Source organism: Monodelphis domestica, chromosome 4, assembly GCF_027887165.1.
Source record: "Monodelphis domestica isolate mMonDom1 chromosome 4, mMonDom1.pri, whole genome shotgun sequence".
NCBI classification, from domain to species: domain Eukaryota; kingdom Metazoa; phylum Chordata; class Mammalia; order Didelphimorphia; family Didelphidae; genus Monodelphis; species Monodelphis domestica.
Window position 1 is genome coordinate 118,880,715 of NC_077230.1, and position 20,708 is coordinate 118,901,422.

At 37.0% G+C, this 20,708-nt stretch overlaps 1 protein-coding gene and 1 pseudogene across 14 annotated transcripts in view; both read left to right on the plus strand.

Moving 5' to 3' along the window:
- Positions 1 to 20,708, plus strand: part of CLASP1 (cytoplasmic linker associated protein 1) — a 355,336-nt gene that overhangs the window by 183,395 nt on the left and 151,233 nt on the right. The gene's annotated exons all lie outside the window — the stretch shown is intronic.
- On the plus strand, positions 1,727 to 20,689 carry LOC130453679 (HIV Tat-specific factor 1-like; annotated as a pseudogene).

Genomic DNA, 20,708 nt, shown 5'->3' on the forward strand with positions numbered 1-20,708 from the left:
GTCTCTTATATTAATATGTGCCTGCATTGTTTGATACTTCTACCACAAAAGTTAAGAAAAGTTTGAAAAAATTCTACTCCTCTCCAATTTGGTCAGAATTATTTACTATGTGCATTTCTTTAGCATATTCTTTCACACAATGAAAACAACACACTTTTTTGTTTCAATTTATAGACTTGGGATCCCTGGCCTAGGACTATAGATAATCATATGTATAAAAGATGCCACATAATGAATTCAGCTTCAAATGTACACTAAAAGGGTCTGGTTCTTGTCAGCTGTTTCTAGACATTTTTCCTGATTGGCATCAGTGCCAGCTCCTTTTGACAGAACTTTTTATTTCTCTTTTGTAAAATTATAAATGCTTTCAAAATGTCAGCATTGCTCACTTTCTTCCTTTTGGGAACTTTAAATTGTAAGTGTTTTTGAGGCTCTCTGACTTAGACTTTTTTTTTTTTGGACAATTAGTGCCTCAATTGTAATAAACCCAAATCTCCTAATTCTATGACAGAAAAAAGGCAGTTTCACCTTAAGCTCCATCCTTGCCTGATTATAAATGGAAGTGCAAAGAGACCCCACCAGCCCATCTCACTTTAAATATGATGTCACACTTTATAGACACTATGGACAGTGTTTTTTTGAAGTTTGATACATTTGGGATGCATGCATATGAAATGTATGTTGGAAGATGTTCATACTTAGATGAAGTATGAAGTAGAGCAGTGACTTCTCATTAATTATTAACTTTATAATGTAAAGAATTCAGATAGGAGGATAGAATTCCTCCTCTGCCTACTCTATCATTCCACTTCACCTTAACCCTTTTCCTGTCGTCTTCTCCCTTTTTATCTTTCCTCTCCCTTCTTGTCCACTGTCTCCCAATATCATGGGTGGGGTTGGGATGACCATCAGCCAAGGAGGGACTGAAGAGTGACTAGCCTGAGACCAGTTTGAGCAGAAGGAACATATGGTTATTTATATCCTAAGGGAAAAACTGTGGTCAGAATATGTGAACAAATTGGTAAGCATCCACAAGGTTTTAAAGCCTGAATTAGTGAAGTTTTTCTGGGATTGAAGTTTAGAATTTGCAAACAGTTGGACATGGACAGACATGTGTGGTCAGCTTCTACAAATGGGAGAAGGCAGTTGTGATGATGAGGGTCAACATCCAATGGTCCATTCTGAGGAGAAGGGCAGAAAACAAAGAATTTGAACTGAGGACCAATATCTTTAGAATCAAATTGAATAAGAAAGCACAGGTAGGAGCAGGGCTTCAGCTTTACAAGCATAGGTTCATGGTGATTCAAGCTAAATAAGTATGCAGAAACAGGTGAAACCTGCAGATCAATCCAAAAGATAGGATTAAAGTACTTTAGGATGCTTATTAAATAGATAGATATGCCCACATAACACTGTAATGCTGGTCCCAGGACAAAATTTAGTATTGACTCCAAGATGGAAGGTAAGGGTTAAAAAAAAAAAAAGCAAAATTTTGCTCATATTTGTGATTGCAGTAGAAAATAGGCTTTTTATTAACACAATATTTTTAAAGATTAAGTTAAATGTAAAAAATGTGTAATATTTTTAATTTGAGCTATCCATTTGGTTAATTTAGTAGAACCACCTCATAGATCCCTTATTTAATTTTTACATTCATTTAAAACCCTCAGATAAGTTAGGTTAAATAGGATTCTTCTATTTCTATTCCCACCCTCCCCACCCCCGTTTCCACTTCCTTAAATCCCCAAACAAGAAAAAGATTTAGTTTGAGTTTTAGGTCTTCTTTTCTCTATATTTGAAGGGTTGAAATTTGGAGATTTATCACACTGAAAGAAATAGGAAAGACACACAGCACACTTCAAGCATGAAAAATTCACCCCAATCCCTTACCCAGTCAGACTGTTACCATTCATTTGACCTAGCCAAACATGTTTGGAATATCCCTTCCTATCCTCTTAAAGCAGAATACTGCCCTCCTAGATACCTCATAAACTTAAGGATAGAACTTCAAAAGAAAACTTGTTCTGGTAAGGTAGAGTTAATAATACTCTGTTATTTATACAGTACCTTTCATCCCAGTATCTCAAAGCTCTTTTTACCAGATGTGTTTTCTTGAATTCTCTGAACATTCTAAAGAGAAAGAGAAGTGGTAGAAGGAATGATTGTTCCTTTTCATATTGAGTAGCAGTGGCAGTAAGAGGTTTGATTTTTTTTTTATAAAAGGCCCTCACCACAATTTTGTATTTGAACTAGGAATAGAAAAACCACCTTTGCTCAGGCAACTGCTAGGACAGTGCTTTATAGTCTCTTTACACCTAAATTTCATCATCTATAAAATGTACAGGTTGTTATTAGGATCAAATATAAATGTCTTTTTTTTTTAAAACCCTTACCTTTCATCTTGGAATCAATACTGTGTATTGGTTCTAAGGCAGAAGAATGGTAAGGGCTAGGCAATGGGGGTTAAGTGACTTGCTCAGTGTCTGGGCTAGGGAGTGTCTGAGGTCAGATTTGAACCCAGGACCTATAGGCCTGGCTCTCAATCCACTGAGCCACCCAGCTGCCCCCTATAAATGTCTTTATAAACATAAAGTCTAAATTAATGTGTTTTTTTATTTATTACACTATTGTTTAAGGAGAGAGGGTTAATACTGACCGATCAAAAATGAAAATAGAAGAAAGTTTCTAAAAATATGTAGGAAAACCCAATCATAAAATGGCTTATTAAATACAGATTTTGGATCTAAAGTGGGTCAAATCATGTTCCTCAAGCTTTATAATCACATATAACAAATGCCTGCTTTTGTTTGTCTTAATTAAGGAGTCTAGTGTAACTGGTTTATAATTGCAAAGGGATATCAAACTATATAAATGAGAATGAAAGCAATATACTATATTACAAGAGGCCATTTTGTGATTTTTAATGTTGAAAAAATGATCCATGTTCTTTTATGAATTATGTGACTTTTCTGTCTCACTCAATGAATAGCTTTGTATTTCTTGTTGTGGAATTGTTGTGGAATAAGATGATTAACATAAGTAGCTTGTGGTGGGATCCACCTTTCTATGCATTTGAGGTAAAAGATTGCCATTTTGTTTTCTTGAAGAGGTCCTTATTGAGATGGTGTCCACATTTTGGAGGTGGAGAAAAAGGCACAGTGTCATGTTGTCTTATATATGTCAAAGTTTGTACTAGATAGTGCGGTGAGGGAAATGGTAATGCTAGAAAGGAAATTTTACAAACTAAATAGAGAAGTATATACTTAATCCTAGAAGTAATAAGGAGTAAGCTATGGGGATTTTTTGAATAGGGAAGTAGATCTGCCCTTAAGTAAAATCAGTTTGGCAGCCATGTAGATTTATAAATTTGCCTGAAGAGAGTAGAGTCTTAAGGAAGGGAAGGCTTTTAGAAATCACTGTGACTATCTAGTCTAAGGTTATGATGAGGTCTTGAATTATAGTGGTGGCTGTGTTGTTACTGAGAAGGGACAGATATGAGAGGTGTTGAAAAAGGTAAAAATGAATTAATGACTAGACTGAATTTAATGTAGTGGAAAGAACACTGGATTTGAGTCAGAGGGCCCCGAATTTTTACCCTGGATCTAACCAAATGAGCTCCAAGATCTGAGCTTTCTAATTATCAATCCTCTTGTTGTAAGTTTACTGTAGAGTTGATAAGGTTGTTGGTTAACTAGAAATTATTGTATGCAGAGGTTTCCTACCAAATTAGTAAATTTTTGTGAAGCAATTTGTATTCTCATGGTTCTATACACATTCACGTACATTTTCTTACACATTAGAGTGATACTTATTTTATTCATAGAATCATCATTGGAGGCAAAGAAAATTGCAGAAGATTACATTTGAGGGTGTACATTTATGTTATAGAAAGATCATAAAAATTTTTTTTTATAGAACCTTTTTTTTATAGAACCTCTTAAAGTAATTTAGTTTAAGATTATATCTTTGCTTTTATTAGAGCATTTTATATACTTAAGCTTACTAAAATAAATACATAACTTATAGAAATGTATTCATTAGTTAAATTAAGATACAGTTATGACTGGCTAGTTTATGTGAGAGTTTTGTATTAGTTCATGAACTTTATCAGAGGAGCTTATTTTTATAGATAAGGACTGCTCTGGGATTGCACTTTACTAGGAACTCCCACAGGAGGAAACTCCTACAAATGCAAATTGACACCTTTATATCCAGTAATCTTAGTCGCCCCTAGCATTGAGAGGTTAAATGACTTTCTCAGTGTCACATATATAATATGCACCAGAGGTAGAATTTGAACATGCCTTCTGGATTCATGCCAAACCATGCTATTAGCTACTTTTATCATGAATATTGAATTTTAAGAACTTATTTTTTTTATATTTTTCAGTCATTTTAGTTGTGTCCAATGACCTTGTTTGGAGTTTTCTCAGCAACAATGTTGGAGTAGTTTGCCATTTCCTTCTCTAACCTATTTTACAGATAGGCAAATTGAGTGAAACAGGATTATATGACTTTAACTGGTTCACACAACTAATAAGTATCTGAGGCCAGATTTGAATTCAAGAAGATGAGAATTTTGATACTAACCTAGTCTAAGAAAAACCCACTGCTGTACCGTATCCCAACAAGATAGGTATTTTTTTTTTTGACCATGCTTTTTTACTGAATATTTCAGACCAGGATATTAAAAGCAGAAGCATGATGTTACTCATTTAAAAATGCACAATTGGGGGCTGCTGAGTGGCTCAGTGAATTGAGAGCCACTGCCTAGAGATGGGAGGTCCTAGGTTCAAATCTAGCCTCAGACACTTCCTAGCAGTGTGACCCTGGGCAAGTCACTTAACTCTCATTGCCTAACCCTTAACACTCTTCTGCCTTAGAACCAATACACAGTATTGATTCTAAGATGGAAGGTATGGGTTTAAAAAAATAGATTAATTAAAATGCACAATTAAACTGCTGCCCTTAGAGACCAATGTTGCCACCTCTTCCAAAGATAGCACAGTAGAACCTGATGTGGGTTATTAAGGAGTTTGGCTCTTATTAAGAATAGCTCTTTGTGCTAGAGGGCTTCTTTTCATAGATCTGTTCTTCCAAGATTCTCATTGGACCGTCTTAGAACTAGGTCTCTCTTGGGGAGAAAAAACATTTTACATTTGAAAATTTGGTCTTTCTTCTGAACTCACTAGTAATTATGGTAAACTTGAAAAAGTTGTTGATACGTAGGATATCTTCCATGGCAAGCATCCCTACTTTTATAACCAAATGATTTAGGACTTATCATCGTAGTTCCAATTAAATGTGTATAAGTTTTTACTTATATACTCTAATACCAAAATTATTAAAGAATTCCATTGTATACATTGGAGTTGACAGCTGACAAAACAAAATCACTCTTTGCAATACACTTAATGTTTTGGTCCATTTTTTAAAAATAAAGAACTTATCTTCTTGTTCACATTTACTTAAGGAAACACATACCTAAGTCCATATTTGCAAATATTATTCAAATACTCACCTTTTTATTCTTTTTGAGAATTACTATTTCTGTGCCAAGCCCCACTTGGCAGGGTCTTCAAATTGGCTTTCCTTCCCTAGAATGTATCTGCTTATTATCTATTTTCCATTGTGCTTCCCTTTTCTTATTTGGAGTAGACTGAGAGCAAATGGTTTCATGGCTTGACCCAAGGTAGTATGGGAACAGCATTAATTTGCAATTACAGTACCTGACCTGCTTTTTCACTACCTGTGGGATATTTAAAAAGCTACTTAAATTCCCTGGACCTGAATTTTTCATCTGTAAAATGAGAAGTTTGTGCTAGAGGGTCCTTAAGGTCCTTTTCACCGCTAAATTCTGCTAGATATGGATAGAGCACTGGGTTTAAGAGTCAGAAAGGATTAAGTACAGAATTAAGTACTGACCTTAGACATTTACTGGCTGTGTGTCTCTGGGAAAGTCATTTAACCTCTCCCTCTTCAATTTCTTCACCTGTAAAATGGAAATGATAGCATTCTACCTTGAAGAATTGTTGTGGGAATCAAATGAGATAATGTTTATAAAGTATTTAGCATATTTCCAGGCACATAGTAGGGACTTAATAAGTACCTGTTCTTTTCTTCCTTTTCCAGGATTCCCTGTTTAAGTATATGAGGGTATAAGCCTCAAGGCAGCACTAATGAGTCTAAAGCCTATTAATTTCAGATGCTGTTAGATACTCTAAGAGGGCATTTAGTCTATGCACATCATTTTTATAGATGAATAAATTTAAAAGAGTGGTTTTATATGACTTGTCAGAAGTCATATATAGCCAATTAGTGGTAGAACAGGAACTAGAAAACATATCTTCTGAGTCTTTGTTCTGTGACAATATGCTTATATAATTGGACCCCAAGATTTTAATCTCATCTATAGCTTTAACTCAGTATTCTAGTCAGATTACTGTTTAGATTACTGTGTAAAGAGCAATGAATCTGAAGTCATAGGACCTGGGTTCCAAATCTCAACTCTAATACATATTATTTCTATGTCATTAGACAACAAACTGTAAAGATTAAAATTTATGGGGAGACTGAGGCAGGTAGAAATTAGTTTCTCTCTGCAAGGAGTATTATATTTTTTAGAGGTTTATTAAGGATTAAGGATTAAAGAAAATACAGGATAAGGAAAACGTGCCTAGGCCAGAGGCCTAGACAAGACCTCACCTACATTATGGAAAGAGCCACGTCTGCTCCAAAACGGAAGTCCAAAAAGAGAGCGCTCAAAAGCCTTTGCAATCAGCTTAAGTACCTTCTCCATCTCGCCCACCTCAGAATTCCGTGAGATTACAAAGCATTTTGGGGAAGTGGAGCAAGGACTTGTGGGGATTGAAGTCCAGAGTTCAAATCTCAATTTTATATTACTAAGATTTCCAAATCTTTAAGTTTTAAGTGTTTTGGACAAATTGATTGCCAAAATGCCTTCCAGCTTCAAATATGTTATGCTATCATCCTATGTGTGACTTAGTTTTTCATTAGTCAAAATGAGAGACAATGAAAAACAGAACAAGAAAGATAAAATTTAGAAAGAGATTAAAAGCCCTTTGTAAATATATTGAATCATCAAACATTTTATCAATATCACTTTTCATGTTAGACCTCAACAATGGCAATTGTTTAAGCCCACAAAAAAAGAAAACAATAACTGTATTATTATTATTATTTATTTATTTTTTTTTTGCAAACAGACATTGGTAAATATCTGAGACTTTTGGTCTCAGAGCTAGATGAACAGAGGAGACAAACATTCATGCCTAGATAGCAAAGGAATAGTTATAGTCTACATTCCACATTCCAGTGATGCTGTTCATATTCTTCATAGCTCCCACCTCCACCCCTCTAAACAGTCAAGAGTTTCTCCCCAATATCCACACCGCAAATAGGTGAAATTCCAGGAGAATGAGTGGTATTGAAAACCTCATTGAACAATGCAGGCATCTTTCCCCTTGACTGTTTCTCTGAACTCCTTACTGTCTCTAAAATTGGTACCCATTCTACATTCTCTCTTGACTCTTGTTTCAGTGGCAGTATTCAGCATACCATCCTCCAGATAATTAAGACTTCCAAGACTCCTGGCTTCCTTTATGAAGCCTTGGCAAGTGATTAGCAGTTGCTACTTTTACTATTCTTTCCCCTTTGATAACTTGGAAACCCTTTGTTCCTGACATACTATACTCTCAGCATCCCTTTTCCAGATTTGTTAAGTGCATATGCCTTCAGGGTTCTCTTTCATTCTCCACTGGAAAGGACCAGAGGATTTTCAGAATCTCCTCTGAACAATTGGAGCTCTTTTGGTGCATATTCCCTAAATATATTTTGCTTGGGGTGGCATGGAGTAGAAAGTATTGAGGAAGAACAAAGGAGAAAAATAATTTATGGACACATACAAAGGCATCTCTGAAGTATTCTCTGATGTCAGTGCTTTGCATAACATCCTTTGGGGGCAGATTTTTACATGCCTTTGGCAGAATTTTCTTGGAAGAGAATTAACAGGGAGAATAGTGTGTAAGTAAGTAACAGGAGGAGAGTGTGACTGAAACACATCAGGGTTCTCAACTTTCACAAAGTGACATGGATCCCTTGAAACAAGAAGTTAATGCACCTTTAGACAATGTGTTAGTTGCCTTTCTGCCTTTCTGCTGCACATTAGCTGAAGAATCTCATTTTAGCACAAGGTAAAGATCACGTGGGCTGAGTTCTTCTGGCTGCCAGGGTGAATACTTCTGGCCTTTTGGTGTTTTGAATCCCCAAATTGAGGCAAAAGAATTAGAAGGACTTATTCTCTTGGTGACTTAGTTCAAACTGCTGCTGTTACTACTTCTTGAAATTAAACTCAGGTTATGAATTGCTCTAGGGCAAAATTCTGTGTAGAGATTAGATTATGAGGTGCTAAATGCTGGTGATACAAAAAGCAGCCCTTGCTCTCATGGAACCAAGACTTTAAAGGATCTGTCCACAGGCAAAGAACTATTTTCAAATGAAACATAGGATTCATTAGGGGTATTCTCAGAGGAAAGGCCACTGAGATTAAGCAGTTATAGGAAAGGTTTCTCACAGAAGGTGAAACTTTTGCTGAGACAGGAAGGAAGTCAGGGAAGTGAGGAAGTGATTAGGAAGAAGAGAATTTCCAGGCATGAGACCAGTGAAAATGTCTAGAGTGGAAAGATGAAGCGTGTTGTTCAAGAAACAGCAAGGGAAACAGTACCACAGGATTACAGAGTTAAGTATAGTCTATATAGTATATTAAATAGGTATATAAATGTAGTAGAGTAAAGGCTAAAAAAATGAAATGTTGAAAGAGGCAAGGTGGCAGACCCATTAAGTATTAGATTCCTTTCATCCGGGGGAGAAGACTGCCTCATGTTTTTATTCCCTTTAACCCAGCCTCCCCAGAGGATGGGAGATAACCTGGGAATTTTGATTTAACAGACAAACAGTTGAATTAAATTTTTGGGGAAAAGGATATATCCATTTCCCCTCCAGAGCCAGTTTGTCCAAGAACATAAGAAAGGTTGCAACTAGTATTAGAAAGGTTGTCCAAGGATGTTGGTTGGTTTTCTGAGAGAAGCCAAGTCTCACTTAATGCCAAAACATAGAAAGAGATCAAGAGGAAGCAAATCTAAATTGAAGAAGAGTTTTTTAAAAGTCAGAAGAAAAGTTCTGGAGGGTATAGTAGAATTCATAGGTAGAGCTGGATTAGAGCTTTGGCAAGAATATGATTGAAGAGAATGTCATTAACAGAATGGGAAGTGGTGACAGAAATTTTCATTTAGGTGACTGAAGCTGCTCTACTAAAGTAAATAGTGGAGTTTCACTAACTATAAGGAATACATAGATTGTATGTATCTTTTGACCAGAGAGTCTAACACCTGTGAGAATGTTGTTGATAACAGAGGGTACATCAGTTTTTTGTTTGTTTTGGTCAATGTTAGTAAAGAATGGAAGTTGTTCTGTTAGAGGCTCTTCTTGGCACTGGTAGCCAAAGTTCCTCACAGCAAGAGTTTGGTTATGAGTCTTTGACTCTGATCTGTATTGTTAAAGTAAATACCAATTGTTGGAGGGGCTGAGGCTTAGGCCTCTTCCTAAACATAAAGGATTGCCTATCTGAGGCATAGATGCTAGATTCTGAAGAGGTGAGAACTTCATGTTTGAGGTAGTATTGCTAAGACTTGTAGATTTCACCTTGCAATAACTATAAAGCACATCCCCTTGACTCGTCTAATAACTGCTATCACTCTAAAGCAGGCCCTTATCCCCTTACATTTGGACTACTACTACCTACTGGTAGATCTGCTGCCTCAAGTTTCTCCTCACCCCAGAGTATTCCTCCATTCAGTCACCAGAGTGGTTTTTCTAAAGGACTAGACCTACCACAATACCCTCCTCCTACTCCCCCAATCAGTAAACTCCAGTGGTCCCAAATCCAGGATCAAATACAAAATCTTGCTTAGTGTTCAAAGCTCTTCAAAACCTACCTTGCACCTTTACCAGTAACATGGGGAATATTTTTTTAAAAAGTAACTTAGGTGTGGAAAATTTGTGTTTTAAAGTGTTTTGATCAGTTTTTGTTGGCATGATATGATTAGATTAAATTAGATTAGATTAGATTAGATTAAGAGGAAAGAAATCTTATTCTCTCTGAAGCAATGTAGCTTCCCCTTTACCTACCTTTCTAATTTTGTACCTTTCCTGGGGATGAACTGAGATGTGTTCTTATGTCATTGTCACTTTGCTCCCATTGATCTTCTTTTCTTCTTACATGCTTTTATTTGGAAACATAAAGTAATTGTGCAGTGAAAACTGTGTTATAGCCACAGAATGTCGAATAAGCTATTTGAATCCACTTGGAAAGATTGCTAATACAATTCTGAATACTTTGTGTAAGATTTAAATTAATATCCAATAACTCCCAAGCATTATATTTTATAAGGTTTATTAATGATCACTTGAAGTAAAAAGAAAATAAACTAAAAGAAATAGAAGTTCACACCTAATTATCTAACAAAAAGTAAAACCATATGTATATATTATATATTCTCCTACCTGGTGTAAATCCAGCTTTCCTAGCCATGATCAGGGGAAAAAAGAGAGTAAGGGGTGGGGTCACATCTAAATATATAAGCACATAATGGAAGAAGGAAAATGGCTGCTGGGAAAGGGAGTTCAACCCCTCACAATTCAATCCACTACATTCCAAAGTTCATTTTGGATCTTTTGGTGCAATGCATAGTTTCTGCAGGCTTCTTATGGCTCCTTCTCCAAACAATTAACTTTCTTGATTTAGGGAGGTAGCAAATTTCTTATCCTAAAATTACTCTCAAAGAAGAAATTTTTTTATAAATCTAGGATTTTATGACAATAATATGATTCCCCCCTGAGGAGGGTATTGACCAACATATGAATCATCCCAGGATATATAGCTGAAACTTCTGGATGAAACATAAAATATCAAAGTCTCATGTGTAAAAATTCTAAGTAAGGAAGAATAAGTCTATAACAGGTCCTTGAATCAGGGCCTAATTAAGTTTATTTATGATATCTCACAAGCCTGTAGTAGCAATTATGCACTTACCCAATCAGCAGCCAGGACTACAGAAAATTACCATACTATGAAGAGAGAAAAAGGACTAGATTTTGAGGAAGAAGGGAAAAAGTATTCCCTGGTCTAATTATACCTTTGCTCTCAGGGATAGGGGAGCCAAAATGGCAGCCAAACTGGGGTACTTGGTAGAAGTCTGGATCTGGCAAGAGCGAATCCTGCATCTGACTTTCCAAACAGCTGCTTCCTTGAACCCCCAAATAAGTTCAAGTCCCCTGTCTTAAGTTTTAATGAGAATATAATAGAGTTGTATTAAGCCAGAGAAGTGAAAACTTCTAGCAGCTTTTAACAATTAACACTTTAGTTTTATTAAAATAGATATAGTAAAAGAATATAGTAAAATGAATATAGTAAAGGAGGGAAATATAAGAAGGAGGTAGAGAAAGAAATTTCCTAATGTCTATACTAGTTATCCTATATCTATCTATAACTGCCTATAATTACTATCTAAAACTGCCTGTCACTACCACTAATAACAACCACCCCACAAAATTCCAACGCAATCCAACCCAATCAAAACCAACCCACTTAGTGTTTAACCCAACCCCAATTAGGTCTGTCAATGAAGACCAGCCACCTTCCAAGTTCAAGGAAGGGAAAAAACCCAGCATCCCAAATCAGAAGCCTAAAACCCCAAAGCCAAAAAGCCCTCTAAAGGCTAACACCAAAAACCCTCTCAGTAAGCTCAGGTCCACATTTATATTCCAACAACTAAACACCAACCACCAACTAATCACCAACCCACACTACCAGCAACCAACCCCCAATGACCAACTCACACCCAGCAGTGAACTTCCCTGCAACTGCCAGCCCTAACTGTCAGCAACTGACACCCCCCCCCCCCCAACTGTCAGCAACTGACAGGCCAACCAACTGACACTCAGCCCCTTTTATAACCTTCTTCTACCTAACTTCCTCTCACTGTGGGCTGGTTAATCCTTATATATCTCTATGGTAAGAAGACCTCCAAGTATCCTGTTAAATTAGAGAAAAGGAATAAAGATACACAATCAATGGTAGCTTTCCATAGTCTAAAGCTTTTGGGTATCCATTGACATTAGGTCTAATGGATATTTTAAATTTATCTTAGTGCAAAATATAAAAACCATTAGTACTGGTAATGTGATTCAAGTACAAAAAATGAGAAAAAAAAAGAAAGAAAACTCAAATACTCTATTGCACATACAAGGAAAAACAATAATAAAAATTTTTAAAAATCAAAAATATATAGTTCACCTTCTGTGACACACTATTTTGGCCAAGCAGAGGCATAACACAAAGGTTTCTCACCCCAAAATGAGATCCATTTCCTTTTTAACTTGGCCATGATCCACAGTGTGAATGCATATAACTTTCACAAAGTAATAACTTTTTAAAACAGTAGTACAGCAGCTAATGCCCAAAGAAGTACTAAAATCCCCAAAATCATATGAGCACATTTAATGACAATAGCAAACAAATCTGATATCATTAGGATTCACATGAGTCTTTATAGCCACTTGCTGTGTGACATTTTAAAAACCTTTGAAGCTCATGTATACTTGTGACAAGTTCTCTAGATCTAGCCAATCTGTCAACTTTAGCTGAGATATTTCTAACAACATCTATTACTGCCATCATTCCAAATCTGGAGGAGAGCCCAAAGAAAAAACCAAAACCTCTGTACTGCTGATGAAATCCTTTTGAGTCTAAAATGTCACCACGAATCTAGATCATTCTGGTGGAAGGGTAGAGTAAGCTGAAGAGTTACAAATATAAAAACCATGCAGGAGCTACTAGACCCCATGGGAAAATTCTCCCTCTGGGAGTCATCCAATGCTACCAAGTCACCTGGGAAATCCTTCCCACCTCCTGGATATATTTATAACCCATCATGGGGTGACCAAGCCCCTTAGTAAATCCTCTCTTCTCTGATATGAGACTGTAGTAGCTGTAAAAGGCATGCACTTATATGTCTAATCCATTGCAATGTGGAGGCAAGTAATACAATAGTAAAAGTGACTTCTGATGTCTCATCCATTACATTTTTATAAATACGGAGGTGGGAAATATAATAGTGCTATTAAACTTCACTTAAGCTACTAAATGGATCCTTACCTCTTGTTACACACAAGTCAAAGGTAGACAAATGATCAGTCATAGGTAGTGGTGCTACTAGTTATCTGAAAATCACTTCTGAAGACTCCTTAAAAATCAATCGAGATTTTTAGCTCATTAAATTTGCCAAAGGTTGTATACAGGTTGTAACTGGTTTGATGGAGTCTATCCATTATCATCTATATGACAATTAACAAAGGCAAAAAGGAACAAAAGGCCATTAAGGCAACTTGTGACTTCATTGGATCTGGTGACAAACCCAGCAGCCATAAGGACCTATAGTTTTGCTATGGAAAAGGGTTTGTCCAAGTTGTTTATTGACTTTTATAATGATGTTTTCTCCAGGCCAGTCATAGGGGGAGGGTACAGATTAAAACAATGTAACAGAACGTATAGCTAATGGCCATAACACAGTAGCTGAAAATGGCATACTATAACAGAATATCATAGATTAACTTAATATGTAAACTTAAAAAGAAAATTAAATCTCAAAACAAATAAATCAGCATATACAATAAGCTTGACAGGATACAGGCACTGAATATTAATAGAAAGTTCTTTTCTCCAATTCCAGTAGATGCATTACAAAGACTTCACTATTTGGAGGGGAACACACTGAAACAGTTACTGGCAATGGGGTCTGAAAAGGCTTAAAATTCACTCCCAGGCTCTTTAAGATTCCATCCCCTCCCCAATATCATCATCCATCAAGATTCCTTTTATCACACTTCTGGGGTTTCCCATTCTGAGGGTGATTCCTGCATTGAGCATAGTTTGGATGAACTCCATAATGGATGTGTTGCAAAGACAGAGCCTGCTTAGATGGTAATAGGGATGAATCTCCCTTCTGAATCTTGAGATTACTCAAGCTAACAGCAAGGTATACTCTCAATAACAGCACACGGAGGAATGGCAGCAAAACAACAACAACAGAAAAAAAAAACATCCTAAAAGTTTGAGTTGTGTTAGCTTGCTAATGCTCTCAAATAGGAGCTATTTGAGATATGCAGGAAACTGGGCCATGCTTCCAATGCTAAATTTAAGTTGGTTTCAAATCTACTTCCTCTCTGTAGGTGGTGCTAGCCTAGTATGTACTGGCTAGCATTAAAGTTAAGAGGTTTGGAAGAATATTCTTCCTTCCCCTCCTCCCCCCCCCCCCAGGGTAAAAATGCCAGGGAGAACAAAAAGGTATTTGAATATGGAATATAGGCAACACCTGATGTTTGGGTCAGGAAATCAGAGCCTAATTGCCAAAAATCTGGCTTTTAATCCATTGAGCTACTAGCTGCCACCCTGCTGTGCTGGGTATAGAGGGTGGCACAAGAGAGAACATGTGGGCTAACCCCTCAGTCTCCACCTTCTTGGCCAGGAGCATGGGGGGAAAAAAACCCAGGGTCAGTTGAAAATCGTCTTGGAATCTTGATGGGGGAGGTGGGGTGTAGGCAGCATGGAAGGGGCCCTGGATTTTCTCCTAACAGAGTGTCCACGTTGCACTGCTAGTCTAAAAAGACATCTCAACACCAACCTGGAAGATCTAGTGGATACCACATGCTTGAGACCCATGTTGTTGGGGGGATGGTATAGCCATACCAGGAGGCAGTGGGGCCAGTACCAGCTGTTCAGGTGTTAGTAATATAAGGGGGCTATTGCTTTACCTTATGCTTAGGAGACTGGAGGAATTAGCTATGGGAGAGAGCAGCGAGGGCTCAGTGCTGGGGGTGAGGGTGGTGGTGAGTGGGAATGATGGGCACGAACTGCCACAAGGAGTGACTTATATGTTTTGGCCAGAAACAAAAAAGACACTATCTGGCTCCCCTTGTTGATGGGCCTCCATCACTGGAAACATTCCTTATTCTTTACTCAAAAGCTTTCTTAAAAAATAAATTGTGAACTATTTTTCCAACTTTGTTGGTTGTCCTGAAATGTAAGATTTAAATTAATATCTAATAACTCCAAGTATTATATTTAATAAAATTTATTAATATTCACTTGAAGTAAAAAGAAAATAAACTAAAATAAATAGAAGTTCAAACCTAATTATCTGACAAAAAGTAAAACCAAGTGTATAATCTCTTACCTGGCATGAAGCCAGCTTTCCTGGCCTCAATAGGCAAAAAGAGAGCGAGGGGTGGTGTCACATAAAATATATCTTACTTATGAAAGCTCATAATGTGAGAAGGAAGATGACTGGTAGGAAAGGGAGTCCTGGAAAGACAATTCTAATTACATACTTGGTTAATGAGAAGATATTTTCTGGGCTAATGATATAACCATCTGTGAAATAATATTATAGCCCCTCCCCTCCCGGACGTATTCCCGCGCCCTCCTTCTTCTTCCGCTGCCTCACCGGGACCGGGCGCTCCAGGCGCCTGCCCAGAGCAGAGATATGAGCAGCTGCAGTAGGGACGCCAATGAGGAGTTCAACGAACAGCTGAGGCTCCAGCAGCTCCAAGAGGAGGCCAAGCTCTCGGCCAGCGGCTTGCCCGAGGGCGATGACCCTTACACTTTTGTGGACCCGGCGGATGGCACCACCTAAGAATGGGATCGAGACAAGAAGGCATGGTTCTTTAAGATTATGGAGGATTTCCTTGCCAATTACCAGGCCAATTATGGGTTCCCTGCTGATAGCTCCTCTTCTTCTGGTGGGCAGAAAGAGAAGCAGGCTGATGTGGAAGTAAAAGCTTCACAAAAACCTATAGATCCAAAAGCCTCACAAAACCCTGAAAAGAAACAGAAAGGTGAAAAAAGAAAGCCTGAGCCTGGGTGGTTTCATGTCGAGGAAGACAAAAATACAAATGTGTATGTGACTGGCTTACCTCCAGACATCACAAAAGATGAATTTGTACAGCTCATGTCCAAGTGTGGCATCATCATGAGAGACCCACAGACAGAAGAATATAAAATTAAGCTTTATAAAGACAAACAAGGAAATCTTAAAGGAGATGGACTTTGCTGTTATCTGAAGAGGGAGTCTGTGGATCTAGCATTAAGACTTCTGGATGATGATGAAATCAGAGGCTATAAACTGCATGTAGAAATGGCAAAATTTCAGCTAAAAGGAGAATATGATGCCAGCAAAAAAGAAGAAGAAATGCAAAGACTACAGGAAAAAGATGTCTCAGCAACAAAAACAACTGGATTGGCGGCCTGAAAAGAAAGCCAACACTGCTCAAATGCGGCACGAGCGGGTGGTTATTATCAGGAATATGTTCCACCCGAAGGATTTTGAGGCAGATCCACTGGTACTAAATGAGATCCAGGAAGACCTCCGAATCAGAGTGTGAAAAGTTTGGGCAAGTTAAGAAAGTCCTTGTCTTTGACCGACACCCAGATGGAGTGGCCTCAGTGTCCTACAAAGAACCAGAAGAAGCTGACCTATGTATACAAGCCCTCAATGGGAGGTGGTTTGGCGGTCGTCAGTTAAACGTGGAAGTGTTGGATGGTGTGACTGATTTTCAGGTGGAGGAGACATCCAGAGAGAGGGAAGAAAGACCGAAAGGTTGGGAGTCTTTTTTAGAGCATCATAACAAACAAAAAGAAACCGATTCTGCTGATCCAAATTCTGCTTCCGGAAGTGTGGCCCTGGCAAAAGGGAAATCATCCTCAGCGGATATGACCTCACCTGGAGCAAAGGAGGAAGCTGGTAATGGGGAATGCAGTAGAGGAGGGACCCAAACTAAGGACAGCAACTTGGGCCTCGGTGATAATCAAGTCCAGGGATGTCATTAACCCCTAAGCATGCTTTGTAGGGCAATGTTCGGATTTTTTTCTTTGTGCTTCTGGGTGATTACTGGTAGTATTTCCATGAATACGTGCATATTAATCAGATGTCATCCACTTAGTGCTTTGAAGTTTTCATTAAAAGCAGTATTTAATGAGGAACTAAAAATATTTGTTAATGGGCTGACCTAGTGAAACATCCCAAGTCCTTGGTGCAAGTGAACTGAATTTGTTTTTGTCAGATCCTTGCTTGTAAAGTCTCTAACGGTATCTAAATGTGTGAAGTATGTTGTAGTCTAATTTCAAAATTTGTGATCATAAGACTAAAAATAATTTGAATTTAAGGCTTAAGTTGAATTTTAAACATCACTATTAAATGTTTTTCTATTTTTAAAAAATGATGAAATTGATAGTTTCAGAGTAATCTGGGAAGACTTGTATGAACTGATGCAGAGTGAAGTGAGCAGAACCAGTAGAGCAATTTATACAGGAACAATAATATTATAAAGATAAACAACTGAAAGACTTGAACTCTGGTCATCATGATAACCAACCATGATTCCACAGAACCCATTATGAAACACACTATCCATCTCTTGATGAAGAGGTGATGGACTCAGGGCGCAGAATGAGATAATATTTTTTGGACATGGCCAATACAGGAATTTGTTTTGCTTGACTATGTATATTTGTTACAAGGGTTTGGTTTGGTTTGGTTTTCAGTGGGAGAGGGGAGAAGGTTGGGAGAGAATAGATTTTTGTTAATTGAAAAAAAAATAAAAAAAGAGAAAAGTAGTTAGATCAGACAAATTATATACGTAATAATAAAAAAAAGAAATAATATTATAGTTGAGCCTAAATGTTGCGGAAACTAATTTGCACACTGAATATGTGAATATGTGTAAAGCCACTGACTTTTTCCCAATTAATGATTACAAAATTTTGTGAAACAATTTGATATAAATTGAATATGGATTTTGAATAACTTTTGGGTCCTATCCAGGAACCCCTCCCACCCAATTCAGTTGTAATTGCAAATTCTGATGCATTCTAGTTTAAATTGGAAAAGTCATTTGTTGGCTATACTTAACATTTATTTTATAGCTCTTGGCAAGTTCTTACTCTTTAAATGAGAACATTAGGGTCAACAACAACTAGTGAAGAGAAATCATTTTAATTTTTATGTTTATTCCTCCTAGCTTGTTCTCCCCCTTTTCTTTTATCCGATTGAAATTAGTCAGAAGTGCTGCATAAAAGTCCTTGGTATTTGTATAAGTGTATCACATAGCAGGATCTTTATTTTTAAGGGAAGGAGAAAAGAAGAGGAAGGAAACAAGCATTAGTTAACTAACCAAGATTGTATTGATAACTTTTCAAATATTATCTTATTTTATTCTCACAACTTGGGAAATAGGTGCTATTATCTTATTTTATAGTTAAGGCAAACAAGTTAGTTAAGTGACTTTCCAAAGGACACAGTAAGTCTTGTAATAATTAAAATGGTTGGGGCCATAAACTGTAGTGATTATAAAAGTGGAGGCATTGAATTGTAGTAGATAAAAGAGTGGATGAGTAAATTGTGACCGCAGAAAATATGTTTTCACTACAGTGTCTTGTTTTAAATCAAATATAAGGTGGTCTCCAGGGAAGAATTCCCAACTATTAAATATACCCAAGTCAGCTGGGTTTTATAGAGATTTTAATTCATACAAATGAGGAATTAAAGAAAAGAGAGAAAGAGAGAAAAAAGGAAATAATGAGAAAAGGATAGGCCGGCCCAGGGTAGCCCTGGCCAACCCAGGCCTAAGCCCTAAGAGAAAGAAAGATCAGTCAGTCCTTAATCACTCACCACAAGATCTGTCCAAGCAAGGATTCTAGTGACACTAGGCCAGCTTCCTCTCAGCTGACTCCACCAGCTCAATCCTGAATCTGAATCTGAATGTGAATGTCTCTGAGCTCCTATTTAAAGGGAATTTTCTCCTATGTCACTTCCCCTAAGTTCTTCCATCTACCAATCACAGTAGACATTTTTTCAAAGGACAGACCATTCTTAATTCACACCTGAGTAAGTTCTCACCTCTTTGCCTTTTGCAAGTTCACAAAGTTGCCTGACCTTTATAGGTACTTAGCACCCTTTTGTATTGGTTCTAAAAATATGCACAGCTTAAGAACTTTTTGCCTTATTATAAGTATGGGTTTAAGTACTTTTCATTGTTCAGTAAAGAGTTTACAACTTTATCTTCCCCTAAAGTATGCTTAAGTAGGGGTGGAGTAGAGGTCTTCACATTCCTGATCTAAGTAGAAGTCTCACATTCCTAATCTAAGTTCCTTCATTGTTTAAAATGGGGAATGGTCTTAACCCAACCTTATGAAGTAGGGTCTGAGAATTTTTAAGGTTCACAGTCTATATGGTCAAATTTGAATTCAGTGCTCTACCCACTGTACCACCTAACTGCTTCTATATTTTAAGCTGTAGAAATTTTTTTTAACTGACTTAGTTATTAATACGATAAAGAAAGCCTCTGTTAAAAAAAAGTTTGAAAGAAAGATTAAGTTAAAATTTTATCAGTCACTAATCATATTATCCTTTTTTTCCCACTTTTGTTTCAAACTGGCTTCTAATATCTTGGCACTGCTGATAGGTGGGGCTTATTTAGATCAAGCTTTTTGCTGAAAAGGGAGCCTTTAAAGAAATATCAATTAAACAATTGTTGAAGAAAAGGTAGCACATATCTACTTGGACCCATTTTTCCTTAACTGTACAAGAGAATTCTTATCCTTTGGAGGCTTAATTTTTAAAGTATGGTGTTCTGAAAATATAACTCTCAGATGATTAATCATCACATCACTGATTATCTGCTGTTGGACTGTTCACTAGGGCATTTTACTGAGCCAGTACAATATTAAGGAAAATTTTCATCTGAAACACCCACAGTATGAAGACACGGGCAGCTTATACCATGCTATTTATATATACTAGTATATTAACTGTCAAAGTGGCTGATTCAGTCAGCTTAACAACTAGCTTATTTCCATATGAATTTTTACTGAGTTGATTATTTAAGGTTATAGGATTATAGATTTCAATCTAGAAGGATCAATAGAACCCGAGGCCACAGATGTTAAGTAAGTTGCCCACAGTCAGTCACAGTGGGACAGAACCTTCAATTCATACCATGACAGTTACTGTGATCGAATTTGTTTATGTGTTTATGTTTGTACAGTGTATAAAATAGTTTACATATTTTAGCTTGTATCTAGTCATTGGTTCTTTGATCCTTATGAATTAACTAGGCTCCCAAAAATTTGAGTTTGGTATCCGAGAAGATAGGAAAAATTTGAACGAAACTTAATTTCTCTCACTTTCTGCTAAGAACTCAAGATAACTAGCGAGCTTTTATTCAAATTTAGCAGTATTTTACCCTCAACTTCTTTGTTACATTTATACTTTTCACCTAATGAAACACTCATTTATGTAATACTTTAAAGCTTTTCATCCCTATGCCCATGAAACTAGAAGTAGAAATATTATTGTCCCCCCCCCCCCTTTGACAGACAGGAAACAGTTAAATTACTTGTGTAGGGCCAAATGACACTAAGTAGCAGAGTTGAGATGTAAATAAATCTTTTCTGACTCAAACTCTTGTCCACTTTAGATACTGCCTACTATGTCAGCAAGTCAGTCGCTATCCCTGAAGGCTATTTTTTACTTCGTTTCAGCTAGAAAATATTCAATGTTTTTATTAAAAGTTTA